We start from the raw sequence: 26,493 nt of genomic DNA, 5'->3' as shown, positions 1-26,493 counted from the left end.
CATAAAAAATGGCTGCCCACTGCTCCGGGTGTGTGTTCACAGTGTGTGTGTGTGTTCACTGCTCTGTGTGTGTGCACTTCGGATGGGTTAAATGCAGAGCACAAATTCTGAGTATGGGTCACCATACTTGGCCGAATGTCACTTCACTTCACTCTTCAGTTTGCCTATCGCCCTAACAGATCCACTGATGATGCCATCTCTCACATCCTGCACTCTTCTCTCACACACATTGACAGCAATAACAGGAACTACGTAAGGCTGCTATTTATTGACTATAGCTCAGTTTTTAATACTATAGTCCCCTTAAAGCTAGCTTCTAAACTCATAGACCTCGGCCTGAATTCTTCACTCTGCAACTGGATTCTTGATTTCCTCACCGGCAGACCTCAAGTGGTGAAACTAGGCCAGTACACCTCCAGCTCCATCACCCTGAACATAGGAGCCCCACAGGGCTGTGTCCTGAGTCCCCTGCTCTACTCTCTCTACACACATGACTGCGTGTCTTCGCACAGCTCCACATCCATTATCAAATTTGCTGATGATACTGTGGTTCTGGGCCTCATTCACAACAATAATGAGACCGCATACTTGGATGAGATAGAGAAATTAACATCATGGTGCCAGGACAACTGTCTCTTTCTGAATGTGAGCAAAACTAAAGAACTGATTGTGGACTTCAGGAAGAAACAGCAGCAGCCCTATACTCCTCTTATGATCAGCGGGACCCCTGTGGAGAGGGTGAGCAGCTTCAAGTACCTTGGTGTAAACATCTCGGAGGACCAGACTTGGACTACTCACATTCAAACTCAGGTTAATAAAGCCAGGAAAAGACTGTACCATCTGCGACAGCTGAGGAAATTCAGGGTCTCACCAGCAATCCTGAAAACTTTCTATTCTGGGGCTATAGAAAGTGTATTGACTCAGTGCATCTCAGTGTGGTATGGAAACAGCTCCAGTCATGACTGCAAAGCACTGCAGAGAGTTGTGCGCTTAGCTGAGCGCATCTCAGGGTCTGCTCTCCCCTCTCTACAGGACATCTACCTCAAACGCTGCAGAAGTAGAGCTACTAAAATCATCAAGGACTCCATCCACCCTAGTAACCATATTTTCACTTTGCTGCCATCTGGTAAGCGCTACCGTTGCCTGATGGCAAAAACCGAGAGACTCAGGAGGAGTTTCTTCCCCCAGGCCATCAGGCTCCTAAACTCTTAACCAGCCCCTTAACATCCTCATGCCTCCACTTAATGTTCACTTTATCTTTTTCATTTTATTCACTACCTCACATAGACACACTGACAGTGTCACCATGTTTGCACATTTGATTCTTGTACATTCCTGTGTATCTTATATTTAAGACCACAGTAAAATGCATATATGCACATTGTACATCCCTGTACATCTTAATATTTAAGACTTCAGTTTACGTTCATGCACATTATTTTGCGTTCTATTTAATTCTACAATATACATCTTTTTTATATTTTATTCTTATATTTTTATTGTTTACTTTTGTTTCATTCTTACATAGCTATATTTATGTATATTTCCATCTGTGTTGTTTTCTTTAATAATTGCACTGTCCATGGAGCAGACCTGACTCACATTTCACTGCTGGTTATGTATGCTATATATAATTTGGTATGTGACAAATAAAACTCTTGAATCTTGAAATCTTGAATCTCAATCAGGACCACTTCCGTCAAGTATATTTATTACAATTACATTGCATACAGTTAGTGTTGGCGGTATGGTTATGTTCTGGGCAACACTCCACATGCCTGTCCATGCACCAATGCTTGGACAGAGCGGGGAGAGCAGCAAGACAAACCCCCCTGGGGTACAAAACTGAACCATTATATGCGTACACAATTACAATTCACAGTTACATGAGTTGTAAACGAAATGTGATACAGACTGCTTCCAATGAAGCATCTTTGATGAATAAATGTTAAAATGAAGAGTATTTATCTAAAATAAAAAAAATTCTAACAATATACTCTACAGTTTGAAACTTTGTGGTCAGTACATTTTTTTTTTAAGAAATTAAAACTTTTATTTAGCAATGATGTATTAAATTGATAAGTAGTGATAGAAAAGATTAGCATAACATTACAGCAAATACAAAGAAAAATAATAGAAAACAATTAGATATTTCCAAATATTGATATATGGGTAAGTTTATCAACACTGGACTGTGTCTTGCGCAGAAATAATCTGAGGATGAAGCAGGTCTTTGGAAACCGCACCAGAGGGTTACCGGTCTCAAAGCAAAGGCTTTCAAAGTGGATTGTGGATGCAATCCAGCTAGCCTACTCTTCTTTGGGCCTGCAAAGCCCAATTGGAGTAAGAGCCCATTCGACGAGAGCAGTGTCCTCATCCTGGGCATGGTCTAGTGGTGTGACTATCGCAGAAATTTGTGCAGTGGCTGGTTGGAACTCGCCGTCCACATTTGCTAGATTTTATAATCTAGACGTCCCGGCACTTCATGCTAGGGTACTTTCTGTGTAAAGGTCACCTTTTTGTCCCTCATTTGCATGCTCTTGGCCATTCTTTGCCCAAGACTCAAACTCTGCTCGTATGCACTCGGTCCCTTTGGTACTGAGGCGATACGAACACGGGATGATCAGGCTAGGCCAGACGTAACCTCACTGAGCTTATTCTGCTCCTAGTTGCTATTGTCATATCTTGGTATCACAGATCAAGTATGATTGCGTTAGTCGTCCCCCCTTCTTAGCATGGCGTGATTGAACTGGGTTCCCATAATCGTCTTCGACGCAGTACGAGTGAAGTATTGGAAGGGAATGTACTCCATTACTAACGTAACCTCAGTTCCCTGAAATACGGTAACGAGTACTGCGTTCCTTGCCATGCTAAAAAGGCTGCATGGCTCAGTCGTCACTTCATTCAGTCGAAGTAACCTGAATTCCTGTGGCAAAGCAGCCAATATATAGCCAGATTCCCTGCCCATTTTGGCTGGCTTTGCTGCCATAGGTTCGTGCAGCACCGCTGCCGAGCCATTGGTTTGTTCATATTGTTTTTTTCTTTATTGTTTGTTTATTTTTTGTCTAACATCTTTTTTCTTTATCATATAACCCCTAGATGTAAAATAAATATTTTGTTTAATTTAATTTTGGACTCTGATCCCTTTATTTTGTTACTTCCTTGAGCCGGAATGTAACAAAACTGTCGTACTCTTAGCACTAACTACAGTTTTAAAAATCGAGAATGTTTCTGCGTTCCTTGCCATACTAAAAAGGCTGCATGGCTCAGTCGTCACTTCATTCAGTCGAAGTAACCTGAATTCCTGTGGCGAAGCAGCCAATATATAGCCAGATTCCCCGCCCATTTTGGCTGGCTTTGCTGCCATAGGTTCGTGCAGCACCGCTGCCGAGCCATTGGTTTGTTCATATTGTTTTTTTCTTTATTGTTTGTTTATTTTTTGTCTAACATCTTTTTTCTTTATCATATAACCCCTAGATGTAAAATAAATATTTTGTTTAATTTAATTTTGGACTCTGATCCCTTTATTTTGTTACTTCCTTGAGCCGGAATGTAACAAAACTGTCGTACTCTTAGCACTAACTACAGTTTTAAAAATCGAGAATGTTTCTGCGTTCCTTGCCATGCTAAAAAGGCTGCATGGCTCAGTCGTCACTTCATTCAGTCGAAGTAACCTGAATTCCTGTGGCGAAGCAGCCAATATATAGCCAGATTCCCCGCCCATTTTGGCTGGCTTTGCTGCCATAGGTTCGTGCAGCACCGCTGCCAAGCCATTGGTTTGTTTTAATAACACTGCACGAACCAATGGCCGTGCAGTTTCACTGCGTGATTGAATAAGGCTTCAGTCCAGGAGAAAAAAGGAGTTTTTCCCATAAGCGTCTTCGACGCAGTACTCGTTCCCGTATTTCAGGGAACCGAGGTTACGTTAGTAACTGAGTACGATACGTTCGTTAAGCAACACGTGAGAGCTTGTAGCATTGCAATTTAAAAAGGTGTTTTGTTTCCAGCTAGAAAAGAAAACTAGGTCACAGAGTTTATAGCATTTGTACCTTACTGTACCTCAAACTAAAAAAAGAAGCCAATGTAAAGCAACGATACAAATCAAAAGTTGCCATTTGTCACGATGTTAGAAAAAAAAAAAAAAAAAAGATGGTATGCATTTACACTGATCTCAAATAAAATGCATCAGACCCTGTCTTTAAAACATCAGCACAAAATACTTGTCCAAACTATGTCGTACTCTTAGCACTAACTACAATTTTAAAAATCGAGACTGTTACCTACATAGAGTTGAACAAAATAAAAAAGATCCCCCGGTAGAGTTTGCGACATCTCCGGTAAATCGACCTCACAGCACCGCTGACACACTCAGAATGCTTACGTCCGGTCCCACTCAAACCACTTCTTCTTCTTCTTTGACACAAAGCTTTAGGTGCATTTACCGCCACTTACAGGGCAGGAGTGTGGAACATTGACGTTAATGAAAACGAACAGTTCTTATTTGATGAAAACATTCTACCTGGTTTTAACATTAGACCGATGTTTTTACTTTAAAATTATGGCTCAGTTTTGTTTTGGGTTTGTTCTGTTGTTTTCTCTTTTTCCTATTGGTTGCCAGATAAGGATCCACACCTGTGTTGAATTTGGAGAGCAGTATTTAAGATGGCTGTCCTTTGTGGGAAGGAGTTCTGACCCCTATCCTGCTGTTGTGCTCAGGAGCTGGACCTTCATATTGTTTTTTTATTTATTGTTTGTTTATTTTTTGTCTAACCTCTTTTTTCTTTATGATATAACCCCTAGATGTAAAATAAATATTTTGTTTAATTTAATTTTGGACTCTGATCCCTTTATTTTGTTACTTCCTTGAGCCGGAATGTAACAAAACTGTCGTACTCTTAGCACTAACTACAGTTTTAAAAATCGAGAATGTTACTGACAGAGAGTTGAACAAAATAAAAAAGATCCCCCGGTAGAGTTTGCGACATCTCCGGTAAATCGACCTCACAGCACCGCTGACACACTCAGAATGCTTACGTCTGGTCCCACTCAAACCACTTCTTCTTCTTCTTTGACGCAAAGCTTTAGGTGCATTTACCGCCACTTTCAGGGGTGGAGTGTGGAACATTGACGTTAATGAAAACGAACAGTTCTTATTTGATGAAAACATTCTACCTGGTTTTAACATTATACCAATGTTTTTACTTTAAAATTAGGTTAACCTATACGATTTTTCTTTTTTAAAAGTCCTTGTTGGAAAAAAGTGTTTTATTTTAAGAAGCCACTCACATTTACTTTAGTAGCCTAAATCCTTTAATATGAATTTTATGTTGTCAATATTAACTTCTGGCATTGCCATATCAGTTTAAACCCTGTAGACGCATACAAATATTAAACAGGAATGAATGTGGTAAGTCAAGATGGTATTTTCTTGCCAAAGAAACTTTTACAACATTACACGAAAGGCTAAATATTTCATCTCAAGTAGTGCATGGAAACGCGTCTGGCATCTGATGTCTTTGTGTTTACTGTTACGACCATGTCAGCGAAGATTGTAAAACATCTGAAGGTTTTCGGGGTTTGCAACTCAATTGTAAGCTAATTAGTTTTGAGTGGTTCTGGTGTTGTAAATGGAGGTGCTGCAGGTCAGCTAAAGTTAAAAAAATTTTGTGTTCAGTGATCAGAGGGTGACAATTTCAACTTTATGACATAGATAGGCCTGTGAGCGTGAGGTTAGCTGAAAGTTCATTTACTGGTCAAAAGGAGGTGAGATCTTTTAACAAGTCAGACCATGGTAATTAGAAAAATTTTGTTTAATTTGAGCTAATTTAGTTAATTTTAGTTACATTTAAAAGTTACATGTATAATTTTTATTAAACCCCTAGATCTTTCAACTGCAACATAAACGTACTGAGAATGTAAACAAGTACACAAACACAAGCATACAATCACAAACACACGTTGGTGTCATTTGATTACCAAAATAAATGCAATCAGGTACAGTCATTGAGAAAAAACAATTAAATTGCAGTTAATTATGAAAATGTTATATCTGAAACATATTTCACACACATACAGACTTAATTGATATATTTCATAAACTACATTGACTACTCTAAAATATGAGTCAGATGTTTCAGGAGTTAAAGACATATGCTTATTTCCTATTTGGCCGATGTATATTTATTGGTTAAATTGAACTGTTTTACCACCCCGTTGTTAGATGTCGTGGCATTTCCCTTCATAGGCATGAAAAAACTTTATTTTAAAACAGTATCATAGCTATTAAACTTTCTTGTTGTGTTTTTAAATATGTATTTAATCTCAGAACAATCTCCAAGCAAATCTGATTTGGTGGTGGTTGTGCTTTAAAATTTAAGTGATGAAGGATTTTGAAAAGTCTGACAGTCATTAGCTGTTGAGTACTCTAATGTTAAGCCCCTTTATCATGTTTCAAAAGATAAATGTTTGAAACAGTACATATTTAGAAAAGTCTTAAAACATGTAAGCAAATGCTATCAGTTACATTATTTTTTTAAAGAAATTGAAATAGTTACACTACCTTTTAGATTTCAAATAGGGTAATTTGTGATCTATAACCTATTACAAGACCATAGTAACCTCCCCAAAACTGTGCGTAAAATAATTCCACCAAGGTCTCAGCTACAGCTAAACGTTAAAACAAAACTTAAGGTCCTTGTTGGCAGTTTGTGAGGAGTGTGTGTGAAAGCTGCGTGGTTTGAAATAAATTTTTTTATCTTATGTATGTGATTTTACTACAAACTATAAGCATTCTAACTAAGAAACATGTTTTTATTTATTTTTTAATATCCAACCAAACCGGTTGTTCGCAGTTAAAAATTCATACGAGTGTTTATTGTGTTCTGAAAAGAAAAGTAAACTATGATATATAAATAAGTCTTTTTTTATTGTTTAACATCAACCACAATGCGTTTATGAGGTTATGTATTTCTTCTGCTTCATGTACTCATTGGTTACTGTATACATATTCAAGAGAAATGCACAAACTCAATTGTTTTAAACAATCTAAAGGATTTAGTCTGTCATTAAAAACATCTTAAAGAGAAAAGTTTTTTTTTTCTTCATGCATCTATTTTCATTTGTCTCTGGACTCTTACTTAAAACACTTGAGTGTGGACATGAATCCTACATGAAAGCTAAAAAGGAAACTTTTTTAAACTATTTTAAACAGCATGGTTAACAACACCAATTGTAAAGTGAGAAAGAACGTCTAATCTATTGTAAAAAGTTCTGTGAGACATTTGTAGCGACCTGTATAAAAAAAAAAAAACTTTTCGTTTCAAAGAAAACTTATGACAACTCATTTTCAATCTAATATAGGTATTTTCATGTTTGTGACCTATTTTGTTTGTTTGTGTATTTATGTACTTGTTTGAGTGTACAGGGTTTAAACTGATATAGCAATGCTGGAAGTTAATATTGACAACATAAAATTCATATTAAAGGATTTAGGCTACTAAAGTAAGTGTGAGTGGCTTCTTAAAATAAAATAAAACACTTTTTTCCAACAAGGACTTTTAAAAAAGAAAAATCGTATAGGTTAACCTAATTGTGAGAAACAAGTAAAAACATCGGTCTAATGTTAAAACCAGGTAGAATGTTTTCATCAAATAAGAACTGATGTGTTTTATTAAAAACGTTACTTTGTTTAATTCTTATAACATTTAAATCTTTGCGGCCACCGTTGTTAGAGAGGTGTTAGGGGGAACTGTTAGTGGGTGTTTTTTATTTATTTTTTATTCAATGCTTTGAACATTAACACAGACAGGCATACATTACTGGTAGATTTACAAATATGGTCTGAGATTACACTTAGTACATCATAAAATAAAAATAATTGTAAAATAAATAAATAAAACAACACTTAAGAAAAAAAAATATATAAAGATAAAGAAAAAGTAGGGGAGTAACAGATTTTCACATTAAGAAACCAAAGTCCTCTAATGAAGAATACAAAAATCTTGCTTTGGGACTTTTCATTCCTTTTAACATCTCCAAATACATCACAAATTCCTCTTTAAATGCCACTAAATGTGGGGGAATTTAAAAAAAACATACATTTATGAATGTAAAATTTCATGCCAGAAGTTAATATTGACAAAATAAAAGACATATTAAAGGATTTAGGCTACTAAAGTAACTGTGAGTGGCTTATTAAAATAAAACAACAAGAACTTTTGTTTAGATGATATATAGGAATATAAACACATATAGGAATAGAAGGTAATGAAGTAGTGAATCAGATGAAAAACATTAAAATGACAGACATCGAATTTAATACTCCAATGAGTAAATTAGAAACAAAAGGGTTAATTAAAAAAAAAAAACATAAAAAGATACGTGGCAAATTAAATGGGGTGGTGAGAATAAAAGGACGGTATTTATATAATGTTCAAAGAACAGTTGGAAATGAAAGGAGAATTTTGGGGATAGAAAGGAAGACAGCATAATATCTCTCCATAGAATTGGACACATTGCACTTAATCAGTCATTATTTATAAGAGGAAAACATGTGTCTGGACTTTGTGTTAAATGTGATCTTCCTGAAACCGTTTAACCTATTTTAATAAAATGTAAGATATTACTAATATGTAGATATTACTAATGAAAGATTACAACTTACAGAAGCATTTTATATAGAAATAAATCAGATCTCAATTTAGAAATTGTTAAATAAAGATGTGACTATAGAAATGTTTCAATGATTACATATCTCAAAGGGTTGATAAACAAGATTTAAAAAAATCACTACTAAGCTTATTATAATTATTATTAATTATTTCATTTTTGTATTTCTTTTATCTCTTATGTTTGAGTTAGTTTTCATTAACGTCAATGCTCCACACTCCTGCCCTGTAGGTGGCGGTAAATGCACCTAAAGCTTTGCGTCAAAGAAGAACAAGTAGTGGTTTGAGTGGGACCGGACAGATGGCTTTTATGACCCTCATCAATCAAATTTTTGGAGACAAGGCACCCAGGACTCTCTCTTATGTGGCATGCTTTCAGAAAATGTGTGTAAACAATCAAGAAAAACAAATACAGCACCACACCTACATCACACAATTAGCCAAATTAGCCAAATAATTAATTTTCTGGCCAAAATCACATTTGGTTAAATAAATACTAATCAGATTCAAAATCGAAACATTCGGTCAAAACATTAGAACTACTTTTCAATCCAATAGGAACATATAGTCAATCATAGCATAGTGACTGTCAAAATACTAACAGTTGATGGCTTTACAAAAACTGCATTACTTTCTTGTGCATGTTTGACATACATGTTTCAGTTCTACTTGCATAGACAATATAAAAATCCATTGTTTTTTGTAATTTAGTTAACTTCAACTGAAACCCATTTTACATATTTAAGTGTTGAATGTGTTCATTCTTGGAAACATACTGACTAAAACTGAATGAGTCATTACTTTATAGAATGTACAATAGAAAAAAAGGGTCCATTCTGCAGAAATTCGCCTGAACCTTGATTGAAGTTGCTCTATATGGGTGGGGGTTGGATGTGGATGGTAGCTGATGCCAGTGATAAACAAAAATTACAACATACATGGCTTTGGTTACTATGCAAGCTTTTTCCCGTCACAGGATTTAAAAAAAAAAGGTAAAATCGGTAATTGTGAACTTTTTATCTTACAACTTGGACTTCTATTCTTGGAATTGCGAGTTTACATCTTTCAATTCAGACTTTATCAGAGTTGTGAGATAAACTCACAATTGCAAGAAATAAAAATCAGAATTGAACCCTTTACATTCCATGGCAGAAATAAGCTTTCATAGGTTCCACATGTGTAAGAGGGAAAAACAAACAAACATATCTTCTTCTGATCCTTCTGATCGTTTTTTCTCTCTCTGATTCTTTGTATTGTTCTGCATCCACAAAACCAATTCAAAGAGGTATTTGTTGATGTAAAGAGCAACACCTGACTATTCCTCCAACTGAGACTGGATTTCTAAATATTTTAGTGATTTGTTACTTGTTACTCAAACAAGTCCCTTGTTTGTCCTGAACAGTTCAACTGCCTGCTGTTCTTCAGAAAAACCCTCCAGCTATGGAGTGAGAATCATGCCAAAACCTCACACACACAAAACGTGTTTTACTCACACCCAACGATTCACAAACAAACTCAGTGTGGTTTGCAAATCCAAAACATCACTCACAAACTAATGCATTTTGTTCTGCAAATAAAAAACGTAGCTATCAAAAAAATACAGTACGTTTTACATATACAAAGAAACGTATTTCTTCAATGACAAAAAATATTCTCCAAGTACAAACTAAAATCTTTCAAGTACAAAAACAAATCCTTCAATTAAAAAAAAAAAAGCTTCAAGTACAAAACAAAATCCTTCAAGTACAAAAATTTCTACTTAATTTCAAATTTCTACAAATACGAAAAACTGTCACGTGACTTTTGGCACTAATTTTTCGCCTTGCTGATCCACACGCAAATGCCTTCAGATCCACACGCATGCTAGTAAACTGTCATGTAATTCGCACTCCACAACAGCAGGTGGCGCTGTTAGCCACTTGCTTGGAGCCGCCACTGACATGGAAACAGAAGAGAAGAAGAAACGCTAGCGTGAGGGGCGATTTGAACACGATGAGCAGCCAACAGGTGAGTTTGCAGTCTTTGCTGGTGAAAAATCAGCCTGAAGGGGTTGTTATTCGCTATAACAACCGCCTCGCTATACATGATCCGCTTATTACATTGCACAAAATATTGATTTTAAAATGAGTTTATTGATTATAAAAACGATGCTATTGCTTCCGCTAAAAAAAATAGTCCGTTCCGCGTCCATGGTAAGGGTGTGTTTTATGGCAAGGGTGTGTTTGGACCTCCAAATCAACCCTAGTCTTCTCCTGCTAGTGTCTCATAGAATATAGAGGCTTCATTCCATGTCAAATCAGTCAGAATCCAGGAAAGTGGTTGCAGAAACATCTTAGATGAAGAGTTTTTCTATGTTATATTTGGGTCCCAAAACCAAGGCCTGTAAAAATATTCATATTTTTGTCAGTAATTGAGATTGTCATTTTTATAGCATCAAAAACACTACCAGAGAACCATGTTTGGGCATTAATATATTAAAGTGTTATTCATAGCCTCACCAAACTTTGCAGGATGGAAGACAAACATGTTCTTAGTATTACTGAACCAAAGTTTGTACTGCATGCCTATTGAGATTCTACAAGGCCCTAGATTTGGGTAAATGGCTAAACCCCTGATACTGAGGGTATTATAAACTCATTTTCTGCATCCGTATGATATTAATCATGAAATTTTCTTTAAGCGCAATCTTGTATTAATTGTGTGTCAATATTTGAGGTCTTTATCACTAATGGTCATGAAGATATTAAGAACAAAGCAAAGTGTAGTTTTTGGTCATTTTACTGGTCATGTTCAGTTACACCAGTATTTTTGACCTCATACATTTTTCCTCTTTTCCCCTCTCTCTAGGAACTGCTTGCACAGACAATGCTAGAGAGAATCCACACACGGCTACAGCATATTGTCTGTCAGCAACCCCTTGACCTGGATTACCTTGAATTTGTGTGTTTTCAGGAGGCTGTTCTTTTTAGTGCTGCCTCTAACCAGGTTCTCATCCCAAAAGGCATTTTAGATGCACTCACAGAGCTGCACAAGTTGGGGTAAGAAAGAGAAAACCATAGTAAGAGGTCCCCATAGTAAAAAAAAAAAAAAAAAAAAAAAAAAAAGATATTGTATTTTTTTTTGGTTGTTCCAACCCCCCAGATGTTTTAAGATTGTATTCACACTACAATAACTGGGGTCTTTTCTGACCCCAAATGACTTTTGCTCAAATAAAAAAAATGTTCCCTTTGTCCAAATGGTATGAAACCTTCTACGGCTCTCAACACTTTCTAGATCTACAAAAAAAGAAAAAAATCGGAATGATATCTGTTTTTATGTTAGAGTGACAAAATTTGTGACACTTGAGGTCTGCCGCAATCAAAATAAGACTAAATTCATCATCAAAATAAGAAAACGCAGAACACATCGACAGAAATGGCACAAATAAAGTGGCACAGTTCCACCAATGCAAAAAACATCCACAATGCTAAATTATATTGCTCACAACACACATACACACACACACATATATAGAGGAATACATTTTTGAGACTATAAAAACTGTTCTCTTATCATTTGTCAAATAAAATCATCCAAAATGCAGAACCAACACAAATATTAAGTGGTGACACTGACACCGACAATGTGTACACACACACACACACACACACACACACACACACACACACACACTTGTGAGGATATAAAACAACTGCTCTCTTATAATTATTTAAAAAAAATCATGCAAAATGCAGAACCACCAAAGAGGGAGAGAGAGTGAGAGAGAGATGACAGGATGGGACAAAACAATTTAGCATGCACACACACACACACACAAACCTGCTCCAACCCCATCTACAGAAGTCATGCGGTTTACCATGCTTACTGCCTGCAATGCATTTACATTTGCAATGCATTGACAATGCATAGTAAAAAAAATACTAAACTTTGACAAAACTTATTTTATTTTTGTTATAATTGTGATTTTATAATATTTAGATATGAATCCAACTGAATCCAACTTGTGAAAAGATATCTTTCAGGTAGTCAAATAGCAAATAGCATATAGTGGAGCTCTATAGCCATCTAGTGGTTAAAGTGATTTTTTATTTTTTTTTTAAACTGCATTTTCCAAAAAATGGGTATAAATGTTACATTAAATGATTTAAAATTATCCATGTTATCCCCATGAATGAAAGTTAGAAATCTGGGTCTTTTATAAAGTTAATTTTACATCAAATGCTGTTTTTTTGTAAAAAGCCTATTTAAATAAATATTTATTTATTTATAGAAATTTAAAAGATATCATAAATCCTCCAAAAACTGCACAAATGTTGAGTAAAAACATTAACAAACAGAGTAAAATTGCATTTGTAAAAAAAAAAAACTATTATCTTGTTACAAAATTAAATGTTATTGTCTGGGATCTCTGGAGAGCCCAAAAAACACGAGTGTGGACAGAAACGAAGACCATCAGAGGGTTAAGAGACCTGAAAGTCTTAAAGTCCGCTGCTAGCACTGCTTGAGGAAAGCTATGCTTCCTGCTGCCGCTGGCAGTCCTAACACGGGGTATGTCTGCTGGTCTGATTTGATTAAACAGAGAAAAATCAAACATTAGACCACCTCACTGATTCAGAAATATTTATTTCTGTAACTGTAACATCTTACAAACCAGTTATTAGCAGGGGCATTGTTCTGTAAATAAGTGTTCTTTTTGTATTTGTGCTACAATTGCATTGAATCAGGTCCTTTGCTGAGTACGTTTTACTGTAAGCCTAGTAAGTGATGGACATACTGCACAGTAAGTAGGTAGATGTCTGAGCCATGTGATTGGGTGTGTCCCAGGGGATTTATGGCTGCCCTTAGTGCTGCCATTTGTTCATCACTCAGTACATCGCCCATCTCAGGAACAGTGACACATCAGGCAGGCCACTGTCCTCCCAGTCTAAATGTGGTAGGTACAATCCCTGAAAAGACATGTAAAGTGTTTATGTAGGGCAGTGGTTCTCAAACATTTTTACATCAAGGACCCAGACCACATTTGATAACATTTTGTAACAGACTCCAGAAATACACAATATTAATTCTGAGACTGAATAACATTACTTTCTTTGTCAATGTATGTTCAAATTAATGTCAATGGGATGCATTTTTTGTGAAATTTAAAAAGAAATTTGTGGAAAAAGTATATTTCTAGAAAAAGTCAGAATTAAAAAGTTGTGTGTGTATTTATATACACCCCCCCCCCCCCCCCCGAACCTCCCTCAAGGACCACTGCCAAACCCATTGCCAAGTTTATTCTTAAAACTGATTGAATATACTTTAATTCAAATAAAATCTTCGCACATACTTCATGCGTATAGTTCTTTTTAGCAAGGGTTAAACAAGCAGGTTATGTTCTAATTTTCAGCTTTAAAAAAATGCAGCACCCATGTATGCTGACAGCCTGCTGGTGTGATATGGATGCAGAAAATGAGTTTATAATACCCTCAGTATCAGGGGTTTAGCCATTTACCCAAATCTAGGGCCTTGTAGAATCTCAATAGGCATGCAGTACAAACTTTGGTTCAGTAATACTAAGAACATGTTTGTCTTCCATCCTGCAAAGTTTGGTGAGGCTATGAATAACACTTTAATATATTAATGCCCAAACATGGTTCTCTGGTAGTGTTTTTGATGCTATAAAAATGACAATCTCAATTACTGACAAAAATATGAATATTTTTACAGGCCTTGGTTTTGGGACCCAAATATAACATAGAAAAACTCTTCATCTAAGATGTTTCTGCAACCACTTTCCTGGATTCTGACTGATTTGACATGGAATGAAGCCTCTATATTCTATGAGACACTAGCAGGAGAAGACTAGGGTTGATTTGGAGGTCCAAACACACCCTTGCCATAAAACACACCCTTACCATGGACGCGGAACTGACTATTTTTTTTAGCGGAGGCAATAGAATCGTTTTTATAATCAATAAACTCATTTTTAAATCAATAGAATATTTTGTGCAATGTAATAAGCGGATCATTTATAGCGAGGCGGTTGTTATAACAACCCCTTCAGGCTGATTTTTCACCAGCAAAGTAGGGATGTGCACATCGATGCTGCAGTATCGATATATCGATACTCATAAGCTTCCATTTTGGTATCGATATTTTCTGCAAAGTATCGATACTTAATTATATTTATAACTTCTTTATAACTTAATGTTTTTAGCAGTGTGTGCAGGCCAATCGGGACGGTGTGTGTATGACATAAAAAGAAAAGGTCTCCCTGGCGCGGTGGTATGACGTTAACACCGATTGGTCTGCAGCTGCGCGCAGTGCCATCCAGCATCACAACAAGGCATGCACGGTCGCGACTTGCGCGAAAGATGACAGCAGAACCGCCGCTCCCTATATGCAGAATACGCAGTCTGCGTAGGGCAACAAATCCCAGAAGGGGCACCATCCCAGTTGCTCAAAAAAAAAAAATCCTGCACCATTCTCCCATCCGCGCTCGCGACCGCTCGCACCTCATGTTTGCGGCTGAATGTTCATAATTGATGGATGGACATCTATGCCTGGGTAAAGGACATCACCAATCCGGCGCAGAGAAAAGAAAACTATGAAAAAAATGAAATTGGCTTGTTGTTGGACGTTCGAGAGTCTCAAATTTAGGGACCGTCTCTAAAGTTAAATGCGATATTGGTATACACTTTTCTAACGTCAGTAGCATTTGAGGAGAATGACTTACAATCATAAATACAACTGTAATTGTCCATGTAGGTGTCAGCTATAATGCACAATTGAATTGAATGTTTGGTATTTATTAAAATAAACTGTAAATCATGTAAATTGTGCTACTTTTTCACATGGGCTCAAACACAAATTTGAAGCTCAAATAGCATTTGAGGAGAAAGACTTGCAGTCATAAAACAATTGTAATGTGTTCATTTAGGTGTCAGCTACAATGCACACCTTATACATTTTTAATATATATTTAAATAAATTATAAAACATTTAGGTAAAAATGAGGCCCGTTCTTATCATCACTTTCAGGCACATTCCTGTGAAAGTTTTTTTTTTTTTTTTTTTTCAGGTTCCCTTAAGAAAATTACCCATGGTTTTAACAATAACACCACAAATCATCGTTCTTGTTTGTAGCCGTGGTAACTGCAAATTTATATATACAGTATATATATTAATATATATATTAAATTAAGATTATTTTGAAAAATCACATACACTTTTAAAATTATAAGCAGTATCGGTATTGGTATCGGTATTGTTAAAATTGTAACAAAAAGTATCGTTATGGTATCGCATGGAAAAAATGTGGTATCGCCCATCCCTACAGCAAAGACTGCAAACTCACCTGTTGGCCGCTCATCGTGTTCAAATCGCCCCTCACGCTAGCGTTTCTTCTTCTCTTCTGTTTCCATGTCGGTGGCGGCACCAAGCAAGTGGTTAACAGCTCCACCTGCTGTTGTGGAGTGCGAATTACATGACAGTTTACAAGCATGTGTCTGGATCTGAAGGCATTTGCGTGTGGATCAGCAAGGCGAAAAATTAGTGCCAAAAGTCACGTGACAGTTTTTCGTACTTGTAGAAATTTGTTTTGTACTTGAAGGATTTTGTTTTGTACTTGAAGCTTTTTTTTTTAATTGAAGAATTTTTTTTTGTACTTGAAAGATTTTAGTTTGTACTTTTTTTTATATTTTTTGTCATTGAAGAAATACGTTTCTTTGTATATGTAAAACGTACTGTATTTGTTTGATAGCTACGTTTTTTATTTGCAGAACAAAATGCATTAGTTTGTGAGTGATGTTTTGGATTTGCAAACCACACTGAGTTTGTTTGTGAATCGTTGGGTGTGAGTAAAACACGTTTTGTGTGTGTGAGGTTTTGGCATGATTCTCACTCTTTGAGATCCATGTTTTCAAACTAAGTACAACTGAGGGACTCATACATAACAATTACAAAAGGTGAAAATATTTACTGATTCTCAAGAAGGAACATGATGCATTAAGCTGGTGGGTGAAAACTCTTTGAATTAAGGTAAATTGTCCTTATTTTGTCTTCTGGGAAACATGCATGTATTTATGTAGCATACACACTTATATAAAGGAAACAAGCTAGAGCAGAAGTAAAATGCAGAAAAGAAAATGGTTCATGAATATATAACCATTTTCTTTTCTGCATTTAACTTCTGCTCTAACTTTTAAATAAACCTGACACTGCATACTAAATATTGTTGGTTCTGTGATATCCTACGACCTGTGTCTCCGTGACAGGTGCATTTAATTAAGCAAAAGTAACAGTGAAGACATTTATAAAGTTTGAAAAGATTTCTATTTACTAAACTTTTTAAATACATTTTATGAAATGCTGCTCAATTGAACTTTCTATTCAGCATGCAACACCGTTACCTCAAAAATGATAGCAGCAAAAACTGTTTTCAATTGTTTTAATAATTATAGATGTTTCTGGAGCAGCCAATCTGCATATCAGAATGCTTTTTTTAAAACATTAAAACGTTGTAATGTTTCTAAACTTTTGACAGTTAGTTTATAACATTGTTACCTAGTGCTTATATTGCTTAAATGTCATTAATTAGATGGATTTGTGGTCCAAGATGCTGGGATAGGCTTCCTATAGACATACCTTTCCATTATCTTTTTTTGTCTAATTGACATGAACTTTTTTTACAGGATCCTGTGCACCCAGCCTCAACCATTCATCAAAAGGACTGTGAAAACAGGAACTCTTTGAACCACCAGCTCAGGCACCACCCAAAATGCTGCAATAACCAATCAGAAAAAGAGAAAAATATATGTATATTTTTAAAGTCACAGTGTTTACCGAGTACTCAGACTTGACATCGATGATCGTTCATGAAAATGATGATTGCAGTGATTCGTCGCTGTCAAGTCTAAGGACTCTATACACATAAACACAGTATCGAGGTATGATGTACACTGCATTGATGTATGTAAATGAAATAAACATTTTAATCAGAAATCTTGTCACTAGTTTTGTTGCTTCTGAATATTATTTTTATTTTCAAAATTATTTCATGAAAAAACCTATTAAAGAAAATTTGCAGTACAATAAATTTGAGGATATTTATCTGGAAGAAATGGGGCCATAAAGAACATTTTCATCAGTGTTTCTTCGTAGAACCTTTAAAAAGGATTCTTAGTAGTACCAAGAAAATGGTTTCACAAAATGTTTTTTCAGGGAACCAAAAATTTTTTTTCTATGGCATCCCCGTGAAACACCCTTTTCTTCCTTGCACTCACATTAGCAATAGTTTCCTACCAAAACTTCAAATGTATTAATCTATTGGAATTTATCTTATTTCTATCATCATATTAACCATCAGCTGGAGAAAAAAGATCTAACAATAATTTATACAGTGAATTTCATACAGGGCTGTCAACTTTTGAGTTCAGCATGGAGTGAGAATTATTCATGTGAATAATAAACAAGCTTGTGATTTCTTTCTTTCTTTTTTTTCTAATCTAAAATGTACAGGGAACCCTATTGTTAAGGATAAAAGTAACAACTGATTTGTATACAAGCTCTTAGTTGACCATTTTTAGTATAACTTTATATTTATGCCATTATAGAAACCATTTTAATAAAAAGAGTTAAAGAGTAAAAATATAACAAATGTAATTTGTTTGGCAAAATTCTCTTATCTAGTGTACTTTTATCGCTAGTTTATGGCCACTAAATGGATATTCTGAGGTACAACGTGACAATGTTTTCAAGCTGCTGTCTTTTTGAAACACTCATTGAGGGATTACATGAGACTCTATACATTAAGTAAGTGAACCATCTAAGTGGGTATAACTGCAGAGCGGAAATCTCCAAAATGGGGCGTGAACTCCAAAAGTGGGCAGGATCTCCAAAATGGGGCGGGGTCTCCTTTCACAAAGACTTTCACCATTGGCTGTGGCTTCAGCCTTTTGTTACTGACTTACAGTTCAAAATAAAACTTTATAAATTAAACATTGTTTCTAGTTCATCTAAAATAAAATATGCTATATAAATAAATATTCTCCATGGTAGCAGAGCCCAAAGCTTGTGGCCGGTGGTGTTTGGACCCAAGTCTGAACCTCTGCTTCATGATGTAAACGGGAATCACTCAGGAGCCATCCCAGCAGAGGGGAAAGATTTTACTCTATCGTTTTATTCCAAGCAATGGGGCTGTAAGAAAATAATCGTATGGTGTGAGACTGTTAAATAGTAGCCTATTATTGGCAACCCGGGGGGCCACCCCAAAATTTTATATGCTACTATTTATTTCACCCTGGACATCCCTCTGGCTCCTCCATGGTAAGAGTCTTTAGTTTTATCAGATTTAGAAAATACATTTACAAGTGTACTGCTTCTCTCCGAAAACAGTCGAGCTCCTGGAGGCATGTCATGGGTGGAGCTAAAGAGTCATGAGCACATGCAGCATCCACATAAATAAAAGGGGAACCCCAATTTATTGACTTAAAACTTTAAAGTGCTGCCAAAGACTTCCGTAACCTGAATGAAACACGTTGATGAGCAGGAATTCTGCCCTTTATGATGCCATACAGAGCCATACTCGGGAAAAAAAAAACTTATACTTAAAAGAAACTTATACAAACCCTGAAGGAGTGTCTTTGGAACAGAAATACAATGCAATATGTCCAAGATGGGGTTTTTTTTTTTGAGACTTTGGTCATGTTTCCATAACCAGAATCCAACTCTTTAGCAGTGTAAATAAGTCTGAATACTTGAAATATTTTTGAGCAATTAATGCTGAAAGGAGGTCTAACATGGTCTAATGTTGTATTGCAGTGTGTCCTTTTCCTGTTCTTCAGAAGCTTAAGCCACAGTCTGTGATTTTGCACTGAGAGCGTTAATGTGTGTGATCCAGAGGGAATTATGCAGCCTTTGTCCTTCATGCTAGAGCTGCACAATTGACACTTCAACAGGCTGGAATGGACTACAATTCCCATGGGATGTCCAAAGGATACTGCATCTTCTCTGTGCTTTGATATTCATCCAAGTGAGCTTGTTGAAGACCTTGAAATTTGAATGCAAGTGATTTTATAATGCACCGAAAAAAATGATCACTATCCCTGAATCTGTTTTGTATAAAATCAAACAAAAACAGACAAACAGGTGCAAAACTCACTGCCCATGGTATTGTGTGGGTGTATTGTGTGGGTGTTGAGGTGTTATGTGTTTGGTTTGCTGTCTGTCTGTGTCTAGTCTACTTCCTCTTTATTAATATTTATATCACTAGTAATATTTCTGTGCTTAAAATTTAACTAAAATGAGGCAAGATTGTTGCAGGATTTCTTTGCTTTGTTACCTGATAATTGTTCCCTGAAAGTCAGTTTCCTTGCAGTTGATTTCAAGATGCAGTAAACATGTTGAAGGCTTTGAAATGCCCCTAGTGGTGGTTTATCAGAGATGCTTGTGAAGTCTGGATAAGACATGAGCTCATCATGATTTGCTCTTTTATTCCATGTCTAAACGGATTTAGGGATCAGCTTATTGCACATTAAATGAACAATTTCCCTTCTGGATCCCAAAGCAAACTGAGGAAACTGAAAGCGAGCTTTACTAGGTTATTCTGGTAAATCTGTCAGCTTTCTCCTGCATCATTCATGAAGAAAGGCCTGCAAACATCCCTCACACCGAATCTATACATTTGAAACACTTTACACTAGATCAAGTTTTCAAATGAGTTGGTTACTTGTCATTTACTACCAGCTGAGTGATATATTCTTGGCTACTATTAGCTAAAGCGGTGTGTATAAATTGTGAGAATCGGTCCTTGTATTACCAAACAGCTGAGGTAAATTTTAACTCTGTTCTGTATAATTGTGTGAAGTGTTTTGTTTTAGTGATTCCCTTGAAGGTTGACTGCAGAACAGCATGTTGCTTGATGTGATATTGAACGTCATTAAAATTTAGCTGATCTGAGAGCTATATTGGCTGTCAGCCTAAAAGCTTTCTTTCATAAACATCAAAGAAACTCAGTAACCCAGCATAAATCATTCCACTCAAGAATGACCAAAATGGCCAAAAACACTGAAGAAAAGCAAATGTTGCCTGTGATCAGTTGAAGGTCTTGGCGATCAGACTCGCTGATCATGTCGCTCACTTCACGTACTTGTTTAATGTTTCAGGGAGCCTTGTACCAGATTTTACTGGAATTTATGTTAGTGATGGCAAAGGGCAAACAGCATTGGTTGTTGTGTTTTTAGAACCTATTGCGATGGACTAATGGACTAAGTTAATGATGCAGAGGCTTAAATTATATTTGTTGCATGAAACTGAAACTGACCATAAGTATTTTCTAAAAATTCATTCTGGTAACATGCTGAACTTTTCCAATCATTTATTCTGAATCAGGAGAGAAATATGCACAGATCAAGCACTGTTTACAAGCAATAACAGTCCTAAACAAACAGAGGACAACAGGGGATGGACTTTTTCACATATGCAAACATTATTATTAATTAAGGTATATGGACTGGTAATGATGGGTTTGTTTATTACAAACATGCAGCTTTTCACTTCACAAGATGCTAATTGAAGCCATGTGGATTACTGTGATATTTTATCATCTTTTTTCTCATTCAAGTCCAACAGTTCCTCGTATAAATGTATCATATGAACCCCTTCACACGTTGGTCGCAGAATATTGCCGGATCGCCTTCTGTGTGAACGCAAATGCAACCCAGGATTGATTCCGGGATCAATCCCAGGTTGGGGACCTAGTAAGATTGCTGAGTTCAATCCCAGAATGAACTTTGTGTGAACAAAAGCTAGAACCAATGCCGAAAAAGGTGTGTCGTAACGATGATGCATGTTATCGTGCGACTATTTTAATGGGTGTTTTGAATGCAGATCAATGTTCGCAACAAAAATATGTGCTAACTGTAATGAAGCAGAGATCAGTTGCTCCTCACTATCCGTGCTGAAGTTGAGACATTTTACCAGCTTAAGTGAAAGTTAACATGCCTAGAGTTTTCAACTCATAAACTACACATCACAGCCTGATGTCACTTGTCATTACGGGACATTTACGGGTTGTGTGTGAACGCACGCGCATATTTTCACATAACGCACAAACAATTGCCGTGTAGCATTACCCATGTATTTTCTGGATTCGCAGTGTGAAAGGGGCTATGGTTTCAGAAGACAGGGAATATAGTGCACTAGTGACATGGACTATTTATTTTTTGGTACTACTTAGATGCTTTTTTTGTTGTTGTTGTTTTGGAGCCTGACAGAATGTAGACATTGTATTCTTCATTGTTTGGAAAAGAGCTATCTACAATATTATTCAGAATTTCTTCTATTCTCTTATTTTTTTACATGGAAAAAAAGAAAGTTGTATAGGTTTGTAATGACATAGTAAATGATGACAGTATTTTACATTTTTAATTAATTATTTATTGAATGCAGATGCCACTGTCACTTTGAGTGAGGAATGAGTGGAAAAACGTCTCTGTTACGTTTCTAACCCTCGTTACCTGAATTGAGATCTCTATCGCCTTCGATTGTTAGCAAAACAAGCCAATGAATGTTGGCGTGCAAGATTTGCATCGTGCACCTGCCCCGCAGTGCAGGTATATAAGGAGAGCGTGTGCATCGCACATTTAGTTTTTTGCTGAGGAGCCAGGACAGTGTGCCTCGGCCATAAAGCGGTGGTACAGCAACTCTGGCGACAGAATGTAATGTCTCTGTTCCCTCCTTCTGGGAACGAGGGTTACAAATGTAAACGAGACGTTCCCTTTCAGTCAGTCACGTTCAATATTACGTCAGTTACTGACAAATTGGGATCCGTATGGAAAGCGCCACTATTGCTGACCCCCTCCAGTGCCCTGCGAAAGCCGGCAAGTCCCCCCACACCAGATAGGACAGGGCTTAGACAGAGGAACCCGCCACTGCTGCTCCATACTGTGGGAATTGGATAACACTGGGAAAGCGTACCCAAGTAGGGGAACACTACAGAACCACATCCTGCGCATAAGAGGTAACATGTGGAATTACACATATGGACTGGCCATAGGCCAGTGCTACATATGGAAGTCCCTGCGGTAGACTCAGCCCACCTGGGGTGACATCACTACCCAGCAGAGACAGCAGAGAAATCTATGCCAGGGAAAGACACGGGCTTACCATGAGGGAAGCCATACCATGGACGAATACACATGAGGGATCACCCGAAGGGGGAATAACTACACACGGGCACCTAGCCCAGCACAATGGCTGACCTTGGGCATACACATGAGTGCTGGACCTAGCATCTGGCGATCGGCCACACCTGACTGCCAAGGGTGTGGGAGGAACTTCAACAGGGTTCGCCAAGAGGGAAACTGAACTGAGGAGCACTTAAGCACACGTATCCGGTCTGTAAAGGGGAATGGTGCAGCAAGCGTGATTGACACAGATTCGGTCCAGCATTACCGTCCATCTGAGGTGAGTACACGAGAGGACACAGGCTCTACATGGAGATTATAGAATCTTGCAAACATGTTAGGTGTCGCCCAGCCGGCAGCTCTACAGATGTCTGCTATCGAAGCGCCCCATGCCAAAGCACAGCTCTTGTAGAGTGTGCTGTCACTCCAAGGGGACACATTAAGCGATGGGCCTGATATGCTAAGACTATAACCTCCACTATCCAGTGGGCAAGTCTTTGTTTGGAGACAGATTTTCCCTTCTGCTGTCCTCCAAAGCAGACAAAGAGCTTGTCTGAGGTCCTGAAGCTCTGCGTGTGGTCCACGTAAATGTGCAAGGCACAAACGGGACAGAGGAGAGCGATGGCTAGGTCTGCCTCCTCCCAGGGCAGCGCTTGCAAGTTCACCACCTGATCTCTGAAATGTGTGGTGGGAACTTTGGGCACATATCCAGGCCGGAGTCTCAGGACAACGTAAGAGTTGGCCGGCCCGAATTCAAGGCATGTATCATCGACCGAAAATGCCTGCAGGTCCCCGACCCTCTTAACCGAAGCCAATGCGGTGAGGAGCACTGTCTTTAGCGACAGAAACTTAAGCTCTACTGACTGCAGGCTCGAAGGGCTCCTGCTTGTTTAGGCCGTCAGGACCAAGGGGAGATCCTAAGAGGGAATCAGGTGAGGGAGCGGAGGGTTTAGCCTCCTTGCCCCCCTAAGGAACCTGATGACCAAGTCATGCTTCCCAACGGACTTGCCATCTACTGCATCATGATGTGCGGCAATGGCGGGAACATACACTTTGAGAGTGGAGGGAGACAGCCTTCGCTCCAGCCCATCTTGCAGAAAGGAGAGCACAACCGCGATCAGGCATCTACCGGGGTAAAGAACACCAATCAATAAACAAGTTCCACTTCAGCGCGCAGGCGTGCCTCGAAGAGGGCATTCTGGCAGAAGTGATGGTGTTTACTACTGCTGGAGGTAAACCACCTATAACCTCCGCGTCCCACCCATAGACCATACGTGGAGATTCCACAGGTCTGGGCATGGGTGCCAGAGTGTGCCCCCTCTCTGAGAAAGAAGATCCGTCCTCAGAGGAATACGTCAAGGAGGGGCTGTCGGGGAACCAAGTCCGACTGGGCCAGTATGGCGCTACTAAGAAGACCTGCTTCATGTCCTCCCTGACTTTGCACAGTGTCTGTGCAAGAAGGCTCACTGAGGGAAATGCATACTTGCGTAGACCCCGAGGCCAGCTGTGTGCCAGCTCATCCATGCCAAAGGTCCCCTCAGATGGGGAGTAGAACAGCTGGAAGTGGGATGTTTTTGGAGAGGCAAACAGGTCTACCTGAGCATCCCCGAAGTATCTCCAGATCAGCTGGACTGTCTTGGGGTGGAGTTTTCTTTCTCCTGGAAGGGCGGGCTGATGTGAGAGCTCATCGGCTGCACGATTGATCTTGTCTGGGACGTGAACAACATGAAACGACCTAAGATACTTCTGACTGCAAAGGAGGAGATGGCGGGCGAGTTGTGACATGTGACGGGAGTGTACACAGTATTGTCCATCCGGACCAGTACGTGCCTGTCGTGAAGCCTCAGTTTGAAGTTGTGCAGAGCAAGCCATACTGCCAGCAACTCTAGGCAACTGAGCTGCCACAGCAGACAAGGCCCTGTCCAGGTGCCTGATGCTGCATGCCCATTGCACATGGCACCCCATTCGATAGCAGAGGCATCTGTTGAAACAACAACATGCCTGGACACTTGCACTAGGGGAAAAGCTAGGTCTGACCACGGACTGAAGGTTGGCGGCAAGATGGGGTAACCAAGACCCAGTGCATGCTGCATTGCCATGCCCATCTCGGTCGATCGTGAAGCCAACGCTGAAGCGGTCTCATACGAAGCAATACAAGTGGCGTAACAATGCCAGTGGATGCCATTTGCCCCAGGAGCCTCTGAAACTGTTTCAATGGAACTACCCTCCTGCCCCGAAATGACTCCAGGCAGTTCAGTATCGACTGAGCACGGTCTGTCAAGAGACGCATTGTCAGGTTGACCGAGTCCAACTTGACACCAAGAAAAGAGATCCTCTGCACAGGGGAGAGTTTGCTCTTTTCCCAGTTAACCTGAAGCCCCAACTGGCTGAGGTGGTTGACTACCACATCCATGTGTTCGCACAACTGAGCTCAAGACTGGGCCAAAATGAGCCAGTCGTCGAGGTAGTTGAGAATGCGAATGCCTACTTCACTCAAGGGGACGAGGGCTGCCTCCATGATCTTGGTGAAGACATGAGGTGACAGGGACAGCCCGAAGGGGAGGACCTTGTACTGACATGCCCGCCCCTCGAACGCGAAGTGGAGAAATGGTCTGTTTCGGGGGAGAATCGAGACATGAAAGTATGCGTCCTTCAGGTCGATCGCTGCGAACCAATCTCATGGACGAACGCACCAAAAGATAAGTTTCTGCGTTCACATCCTGAACGGGAGCTTGTGAAGGGCCAGGTTCAGAATGTGCAGGTCCTGGATTGGCCATAATCCACTAATTTTCTTGGGTACAATGAAGTATGGGCTGTAGAACCCCGACTTTATATCGGCTGGAGGGACTGGCTCTATCGCGTCCTTCGCCAGGTTTGAGTTCATATTGAAATCTTTGACTTTTGATTGCAGAATTTTGAACTTGAGGAATGAGAGCAGTTCAAGACATTTTTTAGATCTCTTCAAACTTACTTCAAGCTCACTGTGGCATTGTAATCAGGAGAAAATGCAGGATACTTGATAGTTGTCACATATTAGTGTCTGTTTAGTTCCTGTCTGTCCCCAGTTAATTTCCTGTTCTCATCAGTTAATCTTCATTTATTAGTTTCCACCTGTGCTGTATTAATGATCTTGTTTGCTCCTTAGTTGCTTGCCCTTTATAAGCCTTCAGGTTCGGTCTATTATTTGTTATTTTTTGTCACTAATTAATGTTTATTTCAATGATCAGCGTGGTTCATGTTTATTATATTATTCCTTTATCTCTACTCCTTCGTCGTGCCCATTACTAAAACCATGAACCACCTGACAATATTTCATCCAAAAATCTTAACTTGGTCTTTTGTATGAATGTAAAAAAAGTAATACAAGCTTTAAATGACATGAGGGTTAGTAAATAATAATTGTAAAGAATTTAAATAAATAATTTTTGGTGAACTATCGCATTATGGGACTTTTCTTTAAATTCTGTTGTTTTTAGACTGAACCGTTCATATTTTGCATTAATATACTCATTCTTTTATTTGTTTGTTCATTTATTCAGTCATTTATTTGTTTATTGATGCAATAATTAATTCACATATTAATTAATACAGTTATTTATATATTCATTCATTTGTTCTTTCTGTTCCTTATTCATTTTGTCAATTGTTCATTATTCATT

The 26,493-nt window shown here is 38.2% G+C and overlaps 1 long non-coding RNA gene across 1 annotated transcript; it reads right to left on the bottom strand.

Moving 5' to 3' along the window:
• Nucleotides 1–13,314: 13,314 nt before the first annotated feature.
• On the bottom strand, nucleotides 13,315–16,254 carry LOC132148539 (uncharacterized). Its single transcript, XR_009434931.1, has 3 exons — nucleotides 16,135–16,254; nucleotides 16,006–16,062; nucleotides 13,315–13,612 (listed from the first exon to the last, which is right to left on the bottom strand). It is a non-coding gene; the product is annotated as an uncharacterized LOC132148539 (long non-coding RNA).
• Between the last annotated feature and the right edge of the window lie 10,239 nt (nucleotides 16,255–26,493).

This window comes from Carassius carassius, chromosome 9 (genome assembly GCF_963082965.1).
Source record: "Carassius carassius chromosome 9, fCarCar2.1, whole genome shotgun sequence".
Taxonomy (NCBI): Eukaryota; Metazoa; Chordata; class Actinopteri; order Cypriniformes; family Cyprinidae; genus Carassius; species Carassius carassius.
This window is presented reverse-complemented; position numbering and strand designations above follow the sequence as displayed.